We start from the raw sequence: 19,996 nt of genomic DNA on the forward strand, positions 1-19,996 counted from the left end.
ACTATAACAAAAGAGACATTACCAAACACGATTGAAGCATGGACAGTTTATTTGGAAGCCCGATATCATATGTCTTGATTCTAATATCATGATATATGAAATTTGGACTTAACACAACGCCAGATATCATATGTTTTGATTCTAATATCATGATATATATGTGAATTTTGGACTTAATTAAAACAACCTAAAATTAGCTCAAAGCACTTTAATAAAAGAGACATTACTCAAACACGATCCGATACTGAAGCATGAACACCTGATATTATATGTTTTCATTCTAATATCATGATATATAAATTTTGGACTTCAGACAGCGCAAAATTAGCTCAAAGCACTATAACAAAAGAGACATTATCCAAACATGGCCCGATACTGTAGCATGAAGAATTTATTCGAAAGCCCGATATCATATGCCTTACATTCTAATATCATGACCAGTGGCGAAGTCACCTACAATTCATCGGAAAATTAAACTGCATAACTAGATAAAATTATATTTTATGTATACATTTAACTTCTTTATATACCGACACTCCTTAGTTGAAATTCTGGCTCCGCCATTGATCAGAATATATGAATTTTGGACTTAAAACAACACAAAATTAACTCTATGCACTACACAACAAGGAGACATTTAGTCACTTACATTTTTCGCGACATTTATATAGAGTATTGATTAAAGTATACAGTTATATTAACTATCCTAGTTATCTCATCCACAATCGATGTAGGAGTCTTCTTTCATCATTTATAACATGTGTTATGGACAAAAAATGTGCCACCGTTTACCAGACTGAAGGGTTAATCGGCGGCAACTGTCGTGGCTTCCGTCGCCGTTGCTTTTGCACCAGAAACTGTTAGAACATATAATGTTTCTAAATAAAATACTCATCATCCATGATAAGTAATGATGTTATATCAATAAAAAGAGACTAGATATTCCCATATTTATTACTCCCTCCATTCCATTTTATATGAAATACTTTGACTTTTAACACTTATGGTCCAAAATGAATGATAAAAATTTGTGTGGTTGTAAATCATTTCATTAAAGGTAATAGACATTTTATAGTGAAATTGTTACTTAACATAAAAAATATTATTCTTTTTTGAAATGACTAAAAAAGAAAGTAAATCAAATAAATTGGGACAAAAGAAATATATATATGTGGTGCTTTTGTTATGATCCAAAATCGTAAGTCAGGATTGATGTCTGAGGAGTTATATAGTAAAAATCTATAACCAAATTTTAATCTTTATATCAATTAATTGATGGGTCAAATCTCTATTTCAAATTTAAGATTGGTATCATAAGCTTTCTCAGTGGAAGAATTTCAAATTGATGACATGCGTCCAACTCATATATCTACTAATAAGAATATTATTACAGAAGTGAAATGGTACATGCCTATATTTTATTTTATCCAAATAGAAAAACCTACGATTTTACAAATTAAAGTGAATAATTCAACTAGGTAGCTGGTTACTAGGTTGAATTTATGATATTACAAGTCCTAGAGGAGTAAAAAAGAAATTTAATGACTAGGTTTAATAATTACGTCCTTAAATAATTCACATTAGCAAAACCCTAGATAAACAAAGCTGTAGCTAGAATGTTGATGGGGCTATGGAAATCATGAGTCGGCTACTTTTGCGGAGTTCGAAGATTAAAGGGTATAAAATATTAACAAAAATTTTAAAAAAGTTTATGAATTTTTATTTTAACCAAAAGGGCAAAATTGCTAGAAGAGCAACTTGCTCGCTGGAAAAAGCAAAATCGCTCTAGTAGCAGCGATTTCCAAAATAATTTTTTAATGATTTTTTAATAAATCGCTGCCTAAGCAGCGATTTCTTTAACTTTTTTTTTATTTTTCATTTGAAATTTAAAAAAAAAAGAAGATAAATCAAGAGCAAATCACTACGAGTGCAACGATTTGTCTCCAATTTTTTTTTAATCAATTTTTTTTAAAGAAAATTGATTACTACTTATTTTTAAAAATCATAAAAAAAATTATTTTGGAATAGGTAGTCAATTTTTTTTTAAAAAAAAAATTATTTTAAAACTTTTAAAATAAAATTTTAAATTCTTTTTAGAAATTTTAATTATAAATTTTTTTACTACTTATTCCAAAATAATTTTTTAAATGATTTTTTTAAAATAAGTAGTAATCAAAAAAAAATTAAAAATTTGATTTAAAAATATATTTTTAAAAATTTGGAGACAAATTGCTTCACTTGCAGCGATTTGCTCTTAATTTATCTTTTTTTTTAATTTCAAATAAAAAATTAAAAAAAGAAAGTTACAGAAATCGCTGCTCAGTCAGCAATTTATTAATATATCATTAAAAAAATTATCTTGGAAATCGCTGTTATTGCAGCGATTTTGCTTTTTCCGGCGAGCAACATCGCTGCTCTTCTAACGATTTTGCCCTTTTGGTTTAAATAAAAATTCATATACCGTTTTGGAATTTTTGTTAACATTTTATATCCTTTAGCCTCCGGACTCTACTTTTGCGGTCACTTTTACGATTTAAATGTGTTTCAAAATTTTGGATGACATTGATTTTCGATCCTTACTTTAAGACAAAGCATCTCAATCATACCAGGAATGACGATAATTCCCAAAAAATTCTTGTTCACCAAGGGAACCCTTCTATGGACAAGGTCTCCTTGTATTGTTCTTCTTTACCAATAGTTCAACAAGTTGAACAAGTATAAAAACTTGATTGTCCTTCTAACAATAAACCATGCCATCACATATTATATTGTTGTTTCGATGGCTTGGCACTTATGGGGATTTATAATTATCTCTGTTGAATGCCTTGAATCGGACCCGCTACAAACAGAAAGGACGGGGGTCTTAATTTTCTGTTGATTCTGTATGTTGGGCCCAAGCCTGTTAGGGCGTAGCTTAGCACTATATATAGACGCTATGGGAAACCCTATTCTGTAATTCTGTTTTTGCCTCTCCATAATAAAACTGCTCCCTCTCTTCCCGTGGACGTAGCCAACTTATTGGTGAACCACGTAAATCTGTTGTCTTGTTTTTCGCGTTTATATTTTCTCGTATTATCTCAAATTCCGCACAACAAATTGGTATCAGAGCCTCTCGGTTAATCGGTGTTCTTGGAGAATTCGAGATGTCTGCTTTGAACCTGAAAATCGACAAATTCACAGGGAGGAACAGTTTAAGTTTATGGCAGATCAAGATGCGGGCTTTGTTGAAACAGCAAGGTTTCTGGGCGCCGTTGTCGAAAGACAAGAACGCCGTCGTTACTCCTGAGATGGCAATTCTGGAGGAAAAGGCGCACTCGACGATCATGCTGTGTCTCGCGGATGACGTCATCACGGAGGTCTCGGATGAAGAGACTGCTGCTGGTCTGTGGTTGAAGCTGGAGAGTTTGTACATGACAAAATCTCTAACCAACAAGCTGCTTCTGAAACAACATCTATTCGGTTTACGAATGGCTGAAGGTACACAACTCAGGGAACACTTAGAGCAATTGAATACTTTGCTATTAGAATTGCGTAATATCGATGTGAAGATCGAGGATGAAGATGCTGCCCTGATTCTGTTAGTATCTCTCCCAATGTCGTTTGAGAATTTTGTTCAATCGTTCATTGTTGGGAAAGATACTGTTTCACTGGAAGAAGTCAGATCGGCCCTTCATAGCAGGGAATTACGGCATAAGGCTAACGGCACAAGTACGGACATACAGCCTTCCGGTCTGTTCACCAGTAGCGGAAAGGGAAGGAAAAACGGCGAAAAGAAAAATAAGCCGATGTCGAAGGGTGCAAAGTCGGATGATGTTTGTAATTACTGCAAGGAGAAGGGACATTGGAAATTTGATTGTCCGAAGAAGAAGAAGCAATCGGAAAAACAATCAGTGTCTGCTGCTGTTGCTGAAGAAGACACCAATTCTGAAGAAGATATTGCCCTAGTTGCGGATGAGCACACTCATTATTCAGATGTGTGGGTTCTTGATTCTGGGGCATCCTATCACATCTGTCCTAGGAGAGAGTGGTTCACGACTTATGAGCAGGTAGACGGAGGCAGCATCTCGATGGCCAACAGTTCTGTCTGCAAGGTGGTTGGGACAGGCTCGATCAAGATAAGGACACATGACGGTAGCTTCTGCACATTGGACAGCAAGGGATTCAGTTGGTCGGGAAAAGATGGAGTCTTGCGGGTCTGGAAGGGTTCAAATTTGATTCTGAAAGGTGTCATGCGTGGTACTTTGTATTTTCTACAAGGTTCCACGGTTACAGGTTCAGCCCATGTTGCATCGTCAGAATTTCACCAGAAGGATATGACTAAGTTATGGCACATGAGACTTGGTCATATGGGTGAAAGAGGGATGCAAATTCTGTCAAAGGAGGATTTACTTGCTGGTCATAAGGTTAAGAGCCTAGAGTTTTGTGAACATTGTGTTTTTGGAAAACTACATCGCAACAAGTTTCCAAAGGCCATTCATAGAACAAAAGGCACACTTGATTATATCCATTCTGATTGCTGGGGTCCATGCCGTGTTGAGTCTTTGGGAGGCTGCAGATTTTTTGTGTCCATTATTGATGATTACTCAAGGATGACTTGGGTGTACATGATGAAGCATAAAAGTGAAGCCTTCCAGAAGTTCAAGGAGTGGAAAATTTTGATGGAAAATCAAACAGGGAAGAAGATCAAGAGGTTGCGAACTGATAATGGGCTGGAATTCTGTTGGTCTGAATTTGATCAATTCTGTAAGGATGAAGGGATTGCTCGACATCGTACAGTCAGAAATACACCACAGCAGAACGGTGTAGCTGAGCGGATGAATCAAACACTTCTGGAGAGAGCAAGGTGCATGCTCTCTAATGCTGGGCTAGATAGAAGATTCTGGGCAGAAGCGGTTAGTACAGCTTGCTACTTGATTAACCGCGGACCACATACAGGCATACAGTGCAAGACACCTATGGAGATGTGGTCAGGAAAAGCTGCTGATTATTCAAATCTGAAAGCTTTTGGTTGTACGGCTTACTATCACGTCAGTGAAGGTAAGTTAGAACCAAGAGCTAAAAAGGGAGTATTTGTGGGCTACGGAGATGGAGTGAAAGGTTTCAGAATCTGGTCTCCAGCAGAAAAGAGGGTTATTATGAGCAGGAACGTTGTCTTTGATGAAAGTTCTCTGCTTAGAACCATTGTGAAGCCTACAACTACGTCAGAAACTGGGAGTCTTGACAAACAGGTGGAGTTTCAAGTCATTCAGAACGAGAGAGATTTAAAGGAACCTGAAGAGGAGGATCAAGAGCCACAGACAGAAACTGATATTCCAGAATCTATGCCATCAGATATCCATCAGAGTATAGCTCAAGATCGGCCAAGGAGGGTTGGAGTTCGGCCACCTACGAGGTATGGTTTTGAGGACATGGTGGGTTATGCACTGCAGGTTGCTGAAGAGGTAGATACATCTGAGCCGTCTACTTACAAAGAAGCCATTTTAAGTTCTGATTCTGAAAAATGGTTTGCCGCTATGGGAGATGAGATGGAGTCCCTACACAAGAATCAGACATGGGACCTGGTCATACAGCCTTCGGGGAGAAAGATTATTACTTGCAAATGGGTTTTCAAGAAGAAGGAAGGGATATCACCAGCAGAAGGAGTCAAGTATAAAGCCAGGGTTGTTGCCAGAGGTTTCAACCAAAGAGAGGGAGTGGACTACAATGAGATCTTCTCACCAGTGGTCAGACATACTTCCATCCGAGTGTTACTAGCGATAGTTGCACATCAGAATCTGGAGCTTGAACAACTTGATGTGAAGACAGCGTTTCTACATGGAGAGTTGGAGGAAGAAATATACATGACTCAGTCGGATGGTTTCCAAGTTCCAGGGAAGGAAAATCACGTCTGCAAGTTGAAGAAGTCCTTATATGGACTTAAGCAGTCTCCAAGGCAGTGGTATAAAAGGTTTGACAGCTATATGGTGAAGTTGGGCTATACTCGGAGCTCATATGATTGTTGTGTCTAATACAATAGGCTCAATGATGATTCATTCATCTATCTGGTGCTTTATGTAGATGATATGTTGATAGCTGCAAAGAAGAAGTATGACATTCAGAAGCTGAAGGGTTTACTTAGTGCTGAGTTTGAGATGAAGGATCTGGGAGCCGCTCGGAAGATTTTAGGGATGGAGATCATTAGAGACAGAGAGAGAAGGAAACTTTTCTTGTCACAGAGAAGCTACATTCAGAAGGTCTTGGCGAGGTTTGGCATGTCTTCATCTAAGCCCATTGATACCCCCAGTGCTGCCAATATCCATCTCACTGCCATGTTCGCTCCACAGTCAGAAGAAGAGAAGGAGTATATGTCACGAGTCCCTTATGCCAGTGCCGTAGGAAGTTTGATGTATGCTATGGTCTGTACAAGGCCAGATTTAGCACATGCAGTCAGTGTAGTGAGCAGATTCATGGGACAACCAGGGAGAGAACATTGGCAGGCTGTGAAGAGAATTTTCCGGTACCTTAGAGGTACATCTGACGTTGGTCTCATTTATGGAGGTGATACTCAGTGCTTGGTTACTGGCTATTCTGATTCAGACTATGCTGGAGATGTTGACACAAGAAGATCGATAACTGGCTATGTGTTTACCCTTGGAGGATCTGTCGTCAGTTGGAAGGCAACTTTGCAACCTACAGTGACTTTGTCTACTACGGAAGCGGAGTACATGGCCTTGACAGAGGCTGCAAAAGAAGGGATTTGGTTGAAAGGGCTGGTTAGTGATCTTGGTCTGCATCATGATCAGGCTACGGTGTATTGTGACAGTTTGAGCGCAATTTGTCTAGCCAAGGATCAAGTCCATCATGAGAAAACCAAGCATATTGACGTAAGGTATCATTTTATAAGAAGTGAGAAGAGAATCAAGGTGAAGAAAGTAGGAACTGCTGATAATCCTGCTGATATGTTCACAAAGCCGGTTCCACAGAGCAAGTTTCAACACTGTTTGGACTTGCTCAACATCAGAAGCTGTTAATTGCTCTGCGGGGCAACTCTGAGGAAGAGGGGGAGGCTTGGCACTATCATAGTGCGTCTGAAGAATCTGTTCGGAGAATTCAAGTCAAGGTGGAGATTTGTTGAATGCCTTGAATTGGGCCCAAGCCTGTTAGGGCGTAGCTTAGCACTATATATAGACGCTATGGGAAACCCTATTCTGTAATTCTGTTTTTGCCTCTCCATAATAAAACTGCTCCCTCTCTTCCCGTGGACGTAGCCAATTTATTGGTGAATCACGTAAATCTGTTGTCTTGTTTTTCGCGTTTATATTTTCTCGTATTATCTCAAATTCCGCACAACAATCTCAATAAACACTTACGGCTTCTGCTTTGGAAACCCCTCCACGAGAGAATAAATGGTACTTCCTTTCCAAAACAATTTAAAAAAGGACTATTCTACTTGGGGATAGGGATATGGTCTATGACTATAAGATCCTTAAGATTGATCACAAATCACACAGTGAAATTCTCGCGTTGAAAAGTGATTCCTGGAGATTGGCTCAAGTGGTTGAGCATATCCATCATCAATTAGCAGGTTATTGACCAACTCGAATGGGGGTCGGGAAAAAACAAAAAGGAAAAAAAATTTACCATGTAAAGGACGTCCTATTTTACCACTAGAACACTGGAGCTTATCGATTTTATTATTCCATTTGCTTATTAATTTTTCAAGTCTGAACTATTTGATATCAATAAAATTGCAAATGTAAAGTCCCATCATTGTTGAACCATTTTCACTTTAATGTGGTTGCAAGACAAATTAAGATGCACTACATACAATAGTCACTTGAAGTTGATTTCTATGTGTATTGGTAATGTGAAAATAGAAATTTACAATATTTGATATCTAAAAGAAACTATAAAATACTCCATCTATTTCATGAATTTGTGAGGCAATGCAGATTTATTAAGAAAAAATGTTTAAAGATATAATTTAAACTATATTTTTCACTAATGTCTTTTATGAAATAAAAAATATAACTTTGTAAGTAATGCAATTTTTCTCCTATAAACTATATAACTTCATTAAGGAAATGACAAATATGAAACTAAATTCAAACAACCATCTTGAGCTTTGGTACCCCCTAAAGTTGGGATAATGTTTTACCTAGACAAAGATATTTGTCTTAGACACTTCATGTAGTAATTCGTTGTGTCATTTTGTCACCTTTTTTAATATCAGCAAAAATTAAATACTCGTGAATGATGATCGTCTTCTCCAAAGCCCCCACCCTCGATCATCTTCTCCAAACCACCCCCCTCCCCACCTCAGATCGTCTTCTCTAAATTACCCCCCCCCCCCAGCCCACAACCCCCAATCGCCTTCTCCAAATACACTTCCTCTCAACCCCCAATCACCTTCTCCAAAACCCCCAAACAAACAAATCCCCGTTCTAATTTGAATTTCTTTTTTGGGGTCTGCAAAATACCTCCGGCTCCCTCTCTTTGTTTTTTCCAAATAACTATCCCTTTTTGCATAAATTATCCCCTACCCACATCCGCATGCTACGCTTTATCGAATTCACTCCACCAGAAATTATTGAAATAAGTTTTTATCAATCTTCTCAAATTCACTTTGTCGTAAATATTGAATTCTTCCATAAAAGAATTTCACGAATGAGTTTATTCAAAAAAATTTAAAATATTTTTCATCATTTTTGTTGAAAAACCTTTATTTACAATGGGTGAAATTTAACTTGGTCATAATGGTGGCTGAAAATGAGGAAAAGATGAAACAAAATAACTAAAAAATAACCCTTTAACGCAACTATCAACGAGTTTGTCGTGCTCATTACGTCTTGTAAGCAAAAAGTATTAAAATGACACAGTTAGATTCTAGCTGAGGTGTCTACAATGAACATGTCTCGGTTAAGGTGTCTAAGTGAAATAAAACAACTTTATGGAACCACCAATGAGTAAGGTTGAACCTCCATTGAAATAACAATAACACAATATTTTTCGACTCTCCTAAATGAAACAACCTGCATATGGTACTACATCGTAGAATGATTTTCCATGATTTTTTTTTCAGTACCAAAAAACAAATTAGAGGCTCAGATGTGCTATTTTGTCGTCATATTTCAGAGACATTGTGAGGTGTCTACAATGAACATGTCTCGGTTAAGGTGTCTAAGTGAAATAAAACAACTTTATGGAACCACCAATGAGTAAGGTTGAACCTCCGTTGAAATAACAATAACACAATATTTTTCGACTCTCCTAAATGAAACAACCTGCATATGGTACTACATCATAGAATGGTTTTCCATGATTTTTTTTTCAGTACCAAAAAACAAATTAGAGGCTCAGATGTGCTATTTTGTCGTCATTTTTCAGAGACATTGTGAAGACCCAGGTTTTCACATTTGCACAATTCTCTTCATGGCACTCCCAGTCAATGCACCAGCCGGGAATCGAACCCGGGTCTGTACCGTGGCAGGGTAATATTCTACCACTAGACCACTGGTGCTTGATACTATAAATATCCAATGTTGAATATAGAATCAACATTGGCTGATTCAATTAGTGCTTCTACGAATGATGGTCCATCAAAGACTTTTCGTATATGTTACGAGTCTTAGAATGTTACAATCAGAGGTGAATTCAAAATTTGAAGGTTGTGAGTGTGATACGTTAAGTTCATCAAATTGATCAAATATTAACCTATTTTTGGCCTTGTAAATAGCAATTTGAGACGAATTTATTTTGTTATTTGTCCTTTCAGTTTATGAGATAATTAAATTCAACAAAAAAATTATAATTTTGCATAAAGAATATTTTTTTTTCAATACTATTAGTATTTACATGATATAAAAAAAGATATAATTCATTTAAATTGCACTCGGCGAGTTTTCTTATTCCAAAAAACTCAACGATGACATAATTATTTATATTTATAGAAATTTCACATTTTATGTAACAAATTAAATATAAAGAGCTCGCAAAATTTCACATACATTATTTCAATGACATAGCTGAAGTACTGACTCACACTATGACAATGTAAAAATGCCAAACAAAAATCAAATGTTATTTCAATAAGATTTTTATAAACTAAAACTTTCAAAAAGATTTAAATTATCACAGTTCAAAAACTTTTTCGTACGCATCCAAATGTTTTAGATAATAGAACAAAGAATAAGAGAAACTCATAGCTTAGTGCTTTATGAAATTTGGACGAAGAGTGACTAGATCTAGTTGGAAGAAGAAAAATATTACTCCCCATCTGAATTACAACACTTTTGAAATTTATATCCTAAAATAAATCTTAAATATTTGTATGACTATAAATTATTTCTTTAAGGTAAAATAATAATTTATAGTGTAAAATAAATCTTGAATATTTGTGCGACTATAAATTATTTCGTTAAGATAAAAATAATAATTTAAAACTTAGTTATTTTTAATAATAATAAATAATATTTTTGAAAATAGACTAAAACGAGAAATGTGTCACATAAATTCATGCTTAAAATAGAAAAGGAAGAAAAAGAAAATCAATAAAAATTACAACAAAAATGTTAGCAAATTTACGCCTATATAACATAAAAATGTAAAAGGGGATACTATGTAGATTATTTATGGGGCTACTAATACGAAAATGAGCAGTAAAATTTTAAATAAAAGATGTGCCCATTAGAATCGAATACGCAACGTTAAAGTTCAAAAAACATGACCTTTCACCACCGGCACTAGGTGCCTACTTGTTGTTGGGGTCGCAAGTTTAATATTTATTATATATTATATATACACACATAAATATACGAAGTTTCAACCAAGTTCACTGATTGGCGTGGCACCCCCTCCCTAACACATAGATCCTCCCCCGCTAACAATCGACGCTCCAACAATTTTTACACATTTTACAAATGTGGATTTAGAGTTGTCACCTTCAAGGACATTTGCACAAGTGGAGGAAGGTTTGGTTTGTCTAACATATTGCCCTGTAGATGAAATTGTTATATTTGGAACGTTGGCATAGGGATATTTCCTTCTTGGATATGATCTTGTGAACAATAAAATCTTTTTTGCCTATAGATTGCACTAGGTACTAATGTCGTTACAAGTAATTCAAATTTTATTGATCAATTCTTCATACAAGTAATTCAAATTTTATTGATCAATTCTTCATATCTTATGAATTCTTTCTATTAAATGCTTACTAATGGAGATCTTGTAGCGATCCTTTTCGAGAGATATCACAACTTGAGAAGAAATCTACTTTAATACTTGCGACATTTAAAGAGAGATTAACGAATGACAACAAAATTTTAATCTAGTTAACGTGTTAGATTCATAACGAATAATTTAGTTAAGAATGTGTATCTTGCTCACTTTAAAAATTTAATTGAAGTCAAAATATATATGGCACGAAATAACAATAGTATTACTAACTTCCATGTAGCAAATATCAACATGTTCATGCCTCACAACACTGACAAAACATATAGTAAATTATTATATATCAAGACTTGAGTTTACACTCCCCAAAAAGATTAAAAACATATAGCCATACTTATATTACAACTCATGGTGACATGACCAAATCAACCCTCAAAATCTGATGTAAATATACAAATCATAGATCGTGCACAAGTCTCAAGGTTCATACAAAATATACATATGCCTATATGCAAATGTGATCTTCCTTAAGGCTCTCAAAATCTCCATCTCCAATGGCCAGCTTCATGCATCATCTCGAATGTTCCCTACAATTAAAAAACTATCGTTAAGCATATATCTTAGTGGTACAAAAACTAAGATCCAGAGCCCTTAGACTCACCAAGTTATCATTCTCAAGTCAAGGGCAGCAAAATTGAAGTATAATCAGTAAATCAAGTAAACAATATATAAATATTATCAAGTTGGATAATTAAAGCTTCAAATGTCAATAACACTCGTAGCACCATTTCCCAAGATGTTCAATAATATGACTCGCCAAATATATACATCATGTCGTCACACCAAGCGCGAGCATAATCAAGAAGGGTCAAACCCAATAATCAAGAGAACCAAGAACCATATTAAGAATGCTTTCTTGTTCGTATTTAAAATGGACAACACCCATACTTAAGATGAACTAAAAATCAAGAGTCAAGATAGAAAATGACCCAAATCAAGAGGCATTTCAATATTGACAAAGTCACAGCCATAAAAAAAACAAATTCCTAGCAAGAATGTCAAATGATCAAACAATTCGTATAAGTGGGCGAGTTACACAAGAGTCCTTAACATCACAAATGACAACACGACAATGCAAAGTGACAAGAGGTAACCAAAGTACCAAGATAATATTTTAGATATACCATCAGATAAAAATAGTGAAAGTACAAGTTTATACAAAAATCTCAACGCTTTAGCAAAGAAACAGTCCAACACGACTTCAAAGGTTCAAACCGTTGACCAACCAATGTATAAATGTCCTCAACTTGTTCACGAGTATATATAACCTTAAAAATATAATTAATTAACTTATTTAATTCCTAGTATATCAATAATGTCGTAGTAAAACACGATAATCATCATAAGTAAGCCTAGCTTGTACATATACGACTAAGCTCCCAAAACAGTGAATTTGTCCAACAAAAGTACTTCAGGTCGCAACTTAGTTTTGAAACAGGAAACGACAAAACTGGAATTTATATCCTTCATAAAAGATGTAGGTACATCTATGAATCTTGAAAATAATGAAGAATCACCTCAAAATACGTTTTGTACAAAAAGATATAATCAAAACACTAACAGTTGAACAAACATGATTTCTAATTCTAGAAGTTGGACAGAACTTGTCCTATGTTGCGTCCCATATTTCGAATCCATAAAAGCAAAATTGGAGTTTTTCATAAGCATAAGAGTTGTATAATTACGAATTAAATTTCCAAATCATATTTATTTAATGCAAACTAAGTTCTATCGAAAGAGATATGCATAAAATACCAAACATTACCCAGTTCAGAAGCAGATATCGTCACTTACCAAAAAGGAAAGTGTGTGTGTGTAGGATTCAAGCCAAAAGGACCTAGTTTTTATTTTGATGTTGAAGAATCAATTGTTTAAATAATTTTATAATGTTCTTAGACTTGAGGGAAACAAATTCAATCAAAAGGGAGTATAAAAATATATAGCTAGAAATGTGATCCTCATCACATGTACACATGTCCTTCATAGGTGCTGCCCAAATAAAAGTAGTTTGCCCAAAAAACACACATATATAACAATATGTATATACCTGATTCCATAACTTCCAATTCATATGTAATTTTAATTAGTCAATTTACATAAATACCCCTATACAATACTTTAAACTACGATAACAATTTATGTTAAGCACATTTTCAATTATCATAAAATTTCAAATTCCCAAAATAAGATAAAACACATTATAATAATTAAGAATGATGTATTGACATAAAATTCTTGTTCTAGCATATTAGGGTGTTACAGATCTAATCTTTTTATTATGTTGAAAATGTAAGGAAAATAAAATCAAGAAGTTACAATTACAAAGTCCTAACATATTCTTGATCTAGTTCCGCAATTTTTTGTTCCGTATATTGATATTTGTTTCTTTGTTTGTTTGTATTATCGAGACACACGAAGAGTTAGTCATATTGTGCGATTCAAATTTAAAAGACTTGATAAGAGAGTTTTACTGAATAACAAACTCTACACAACATTTATAAAATAAAAGAATAACAGATAACAAAATCGAATAAGGCATAGATGCCAGAATTGTCAAACTACTTTTGATATGAAAAAGAGATTTTGAATAGTGATAGACTTGAACTGGATATCAACAAGAATGATACCTCTCTACTTTTTGTTTAAGAAGAAAACTCATGAATAGTGACAGTCTTGTGGGGATATCAACAAGATCTTACACAATTATGTATTAATTTTGTTTTCCTTCTATTTTTAAAGATTAAAGTCGTAATGATATGTGTATTGTATTATTTCTTTCTTTTTCATTTCTTTCTTTCTTGTATGTCTTTATGATGTCTCTTAAGTTTAATTTTATACCAACTTCTGATTGGTGTAAGTTTATAATTTCTTTTAGTTCAAACTAGTATTTTAAAATGCTAGAGTATCTCCTAAAGAGATACCACTTTCTCACGAATTTATCTTCATTATGGCGCAGTTCTGCTGAAGTATAAATCAAATTTAAATTTGTAATTATTATCTCTTTGTTCAAATTAGTAACTTAATTATGTTGAAAAATCTGCTAATTACTAATCAAATTTTAAAATTTATAATTGATTGCTTAAAAGATATAAATCTTAATACTTAATATATTTTCTTTATTGGTGTTTGTTGTAACATCTCGTATCTAGAACTAAATAAGTTTATCCAAGAAAAAAAAGAATAATCAAATTTAGAAATAATTAAGGAAATCTGGAAAAAATTTCTGATTTCAAAAGTGAGTTTTTGGTCATTTTCAAACGACCATTACTTTCAGCTCAGGAAGATTTTGAGTGAGTTCTTTATATGGATGGAAATCTCGTCAGAAGATCTCTCCAACGACGCCAAGTTTGTGAAATTTTGAGGTCTTATGAGGGAGATATGACTTCTGGAAGTTGGATTATTGGGAAGAGGAAATCCCAAATCCGAATTTATTAAGGGTGTTTTGGTATTTTCCTAAATCAATTATTAATTTGTTTTAAGGGTAATAAGTTGGGGTCTAAGATGAATCCAATCAGTTTTCACAATTAGAAAATAAGTCAGGGCTTCGAAAGAAAGGAGAAAAGAGGAGAAGGAAGAAGAAGACGCAAGAACACCAAGACTTCGTTGCGTGGATTTCGTCGAGGGTGATCCCTTTGATGTATGTGAGATTTTTTTTGTTGGGTTACATCACCCACACATCAATTTTTTCAGTTCAGTGAAATTGAGGATTTATTTCATGTTAGGAGTTAAGTTCTTGGAAGAACATTATATTTCTTGTTGATTGGATTGTTGGTTGTCATTGTTGTTTAGATACTTGTTAATTCGAGTTATTTTGAGTTGTAGTCAGTATTTATTGATAGTACCAATGGTACTAATCATTCAGTGAAAGATCTAGAAAGTTTTGGAGAGTTTAGAGATGGAAAACGAGTTCAAAAATTCGTCAGACGTACCTGGGTAAGGGCAGGTGCGCCGCGCCTGCAGTGCACCAGAAATTGGCCACAGTCAACCAAGGCCTGGCGCGACACACCACCAATGCGCCAGAATCAGGCCTAAGTCAACTTAGGATGGCGCAGCGCGCCACCAGTACGCCTGACCCGACGATTTTCAACTAATTTTCATAATTTAGCCATTTAAAGTCCTTTCAAGGTACATTAACAATTTCTAATGAATTCTAATCACTTCAAATGATATCTAAATACCTAGAAATCATCTAGTACTCAAATTAAAACATTGATCCATAATGCATTCAATGAAAGTTAAGATCAATGTCAAGGAATATAAGAGTCAAGTCTAAGGTTAATAAGTAAGTTAAAATTAAGTTATTATAGGTTTTCAAGAGTCTTAATTAATCATTTTAACTTTGTTTTAAGAATTAAGTTTCAAGTCAAGAAAGAGTAAAGAGTTGATTTAAATTCTTAAAAACTACAAGGGAACTAAGTATTACCTAAGAGTAAAGTTTCAAGTAAGCAAAGAGTATCAAGTTGAGTTCAGTTCTCAAGAGTTATATGAGAACTAAGTAGTCTCTCAGAGCTTAAACTAAAATGTTTTTTAACTTTTGAGAAAGAAAGGAAGCTAGACTTCCACAGAGCCTATCACTAGTTTTAATAGAAGAAAGAGGAAACTATGCTTTCCAAGAGAGTTTCTTAAAAGCTAAATTTTGAGCACTTATCTCAAATCACAGAATTAGTATGTTTTAAAAATATAAGAGCCAATATATATATATATATATATATATATATATATATATATATATATATATATTGGGAGTAGTATTGAGCACCAATGTGGAGATACGAGTTTAGATTAACTCAAGTCTCCATGTAAACTGTGTAGTCATCATGGGTACAAAAGGGTTATAATTTTTAGATGAACCCTCTTCATAGTTTACTAGTGGATCCATTAGGTAGTTTAGGTCCTATACTCTGACAAAGTTTGGATGACCACACATCATGGGCCGAGTAACGCTGTACCATCACTATAGATCTTAAGTGATGATTGTCGGTTAGAGAAGCTCCAATATAAGTATTGTATTTTCATATACATTAGTTATTTGTATTTTTAAATAGATCTCAGATATTTTTTGTATACTAGTATACATTCAGAGTTTACAATATGCTTTCAGTAAGTATTTCTTTATATTGCAATCACTTTTTCAATTGTTTATATTGAATAAGAGTAAGTAAATCTTAGTTGAGCAGAGTCAAGGTAAGTGTTCTCTTACTCCTTTTCAAGTCTAAGTGTTGTTTAGCTTTCCAACTCACATACTCGTACATTCAATGTACTGATGTCAGTTAGTCTGCATCATTTCATGATGCAAAGCAGGTAACCAGGATCAACATGCAACGCACCGTTGATCCAGTTGAGCACTCCACAGTCACTTGGTGAGCCTCCTTGCATTCCGGAGGACATCCCTTTAATTTATTTTCTAGCTTAGTCCATTAGGATGTTGTGGGTTCAGTCCTAACATCCCTCTTCAGTCATTTTAGAGGCTTCATAGACTGTTAGTAATTCAGTTTGGAGTTAATTTACTTGTTGAGACTCAAGTCCTTGTTGGCCAGATTAATTTATGAAGTATTTGTTTTAAATATGCTTAATTCTTATTTTAGTTGAATTTATTCTTCCTATGAGTTAAGTAAGTCAGGCCAATGGTTCGTTTGGGGGCAAGAAATGGTCTCCTAATGCCAGTCTCGCCCAGGGTCTAAGCTCGGGCATGACATTTATTATATAAGTTATAAAAACTATCGAGAAAATTCATGTAAATATTATATACACAAAAAAGAAATATTTATATTATTTAAAATTATTGAGACATGATTATTGTTATAGATATTGTAAATAAATGATATAACTTACTTTTTCATCATAAGATCAAGTTGTATTTAATCTCATATGACTCCATAATAATTGTTTATTATATTTCTACAAAATTAAATTCATTACTCATAAGTACAATTCATATTATTTTTTAGAGAAGGGTGAAAAAGATTGAAATGAATAAAGTCAATTTAATTACGCAAATAAATGATATAAAGTATTAACTAATATTAGATTATTTTTTATACTGAGGGAATTATGAATTACTCGCTATTTAATTGTTATAACATGCATTACTTATTTACAATAAAAATATATATTAATTTTAATAAACAAACTTAGTATATCTAATCTGTTATAAAACTATAGAATAAGAAGAAGAAACTACAGAGAAATAAAAAGAAGACCCGTTATTTCTCTTGATGAATCAATTTACAATGAAGAGGAGCACTCTATTTATAGGATAAATCTAACTTGGTCCCCAAGTAGGACTCTTTAACCATATCCTAAAAAGGACTCCACGTGATAGACATTCACTATAATAGAAATACTTTATAACACTCCCCATGAATGTCTAATTCATAGATGATGTGTCTCGTCAAAAACCTTACTAAAAAAAACTTTAAGAAAAGAAAAACTCTAGTAAAGGAAAAGAGTACACATATCTATTAATACGCATCTAGGCTGCCTCATTAAAAACCTTATAAGGAAAACCCAGTGGGACAAAACATCGTAAGGGAAAAAGAGTACAGCGTGTATTAACTCCCCCTAATGAGAACATCAATCCAGAGACTTGAATCTTCGCATTCCAAGCTTGTGCACCATCTTCTTGAAAGTTGCAGTTGGTAGAGACTTGGTGAATAGATCAGCCACATTGTCACTTGAACGAATCTATTGCACAGTTATATCACCATTCTTTTGAAGTTCATATGTATAGAAAAGCTTCGGTGAAATATGCTTTGTTCTATCTCCTTTTATGAATCCTCCCTTAAGTTGTGCTATGCATGCTGCATTATCTTTATATAAAGTGGTGGGTACTTTAGCACATTCCAAACCACATTTCTCTCGAATGAGATGTATCATAGACCTTAACCACACACATTCTCTACTTGCGTCATGAATAGCTAGTATTTTAGCATGATTAGATTAAGTGGCTACGATAGACTACTTTGTAGATCTCCAAGATATGGCAGCCCCCCCACATATAAACATATAGCCTGTTTGTGATCGAGCTTTGTGTGGATCACATAAATATCCTGCATCAGCATAACCAACAAGATTTGGGCTACAATTAACAGAATAAAATAAGCTCATATCAGTTGTCCTTTTAAGATATCGCAAAATGTGTTTGATCCCTTTCCAATATCTCCTAGTAGGAGCAGAACTATACCTTGCTAACAAGTTAACATCAAAAGCTATATCAGGCCTTGTATTATTAGTAAGATACATTAGTGCACAATTGCACTAAGATATGGTACTTTAAAACCAAGAATTTCTTCATCCTTTACTTGAGGTCGGAATGGATCCTTATTCACATCAAGTGAACGAACAACCATCGGAGTACTTAATGGATGCACTTCATCCATACATAATCTTTTCAACACTTTTTCTGTGTGGGCATATTGATGAACAAAAATACCATTTGTCAAATGCTAAATTTGCAAACCAAGACATAATTTTGTCCTTCCTAGATCTTTCATCTCAAATTCATTCTTTAAATAATCAATTGCCTTTTGAAGCTCTATTGGAGTTCCAATAAGATTTATGTCATCAACATAAATAGCAAGTATAACAAATTCCGATATTGTTTTCTTTATATACATGGACAAATTGCATCATTTGTATAACCTTCCTTAATTAAATACTCACTAAGATGGTTATACCACATGCACCTAGATTGCTTCAAACCATATAATGATCTTTGCAATTTAATTGAATACATTTCTCGAGATTTTGAATTACATGATTTAGGCATCGCAAATCCTTCAGGAATTTTCATGTATACCTCATTATCAAGTGACCCATAAAGGTAGGCTGTAACCACATCCATTAAATGCATTTCAAGTTGCTCATGGACTGTGAAACTAATGAGATAACGCAATGTTATTGCATCCATAACGGGTGAGTATGTCTCTTCATAGTCGACGCCAGGCTTTTGAGAAAATACTTGTGACACAAGGCATGCTTTATACCTTTGTATTTCATTTTTCTTATTTCTTTTTCGCACAAAAATCCATTTGTAACCAACTGATTTAATACCATTAGGTGTTTGAACTATAGGTCCAAAAATTTCATGCTTGGTAAGTGAATTCAACTCTGATTGAATTGCTTCTTGTTATTTTGGCCAATCATTTCGTTGTCGACATTCTATAACAGATTGAGGTTCATGATCCTCATTATCTTGCATGATATTTGTGCAACATTATATGCACAGACATAATCAATCACTATTTCTGAGCGATTCATATTAATTTCAACATCTCTTAAATTTATGGATAGTTCATTATTTCCTTGAGTTTCAAGTTCATTGATTCTTTCATGAATATCATACTTATTCAAATTTTGAACATCCATATAAGATTCTTTCATAGTGTCATCTTGACATTTAATCTTTCTTTTTCTAGGATTTTGATCCTTAGACCCCAATGGTCTACCACGCAGTGTTTTTTTGACTCATTAGCTATGACACTAGTGGATGGTCCTTTAGGGACATCAATTTGAATTGGGACATTCTCTGCAGGAAGATGTGATTTAGTAATCCTTTTCAAATCGGTAAATGTGTCTGGCATTTGATTTGCAATTTTATGCAGATGAAAAATCTTTTGTACTTCTTGTTCGCAAGTAGAAGAATATGGATCAAGATGAGACAATGATAAATTTTTCCACAAAATTTCTCATTTTATTTCACTATTCTCTCCCCCTAATTTTGGGAAAACTGTCTCATCAAACCGACAATCTGCAAATCTAGCAGTAAACATGTCTCCAGCAATGA

The 19,996-nt window shown here is 34.1% G+C and overlaps 1 long non-coding RNA gene and 1 other non-coding gene across 2 annotated transcripts; both read right to left on the reverse strand.

Annotated features, from left to right (window-relative positions):
- Positions 1–9,428: 9,428 nt before the first annotated feature.
- On the reverse strand, positions 9,429–9,499 carry TRNAG-GCC (transfer RNA glycine (anticodon GCC)). The gene has a single exon. It is a non-coding gene; the product is annotated as a tRNA-Gly (tRNA).
- Positions 9,500–11,475: 1,976 nt separating this feature from the next.
- Positions 11,476–13,103, reverse strand: LOC138339112 (uncharacterized). The gene is made up of 2 exons (XR_011212167.1): positions 13,006–13,103; positions 11,476–11,738 (listed from the first exon to the last, which is right to left on the reverse strand). It is a non-coding gene; the product is annotated as an uncharacterized lncRNA (long non-coding RNA).
- Between the last annotated feature and the right edge of the window lie 6,893 nt (positions 13,104–19,996).

This window comes from Solanum lycopersicum, chromosome 10, assembly GCF_036512215.1.
Source record: "Solanum lycopersicum chromosome 10, SLM_r2.1".
NCBI lineage: Eukaryota > Viridiplantae > Streptophyta > Magnoliopsida > Solanales > Solanaceae > Solanum > Solanum lycopersicum.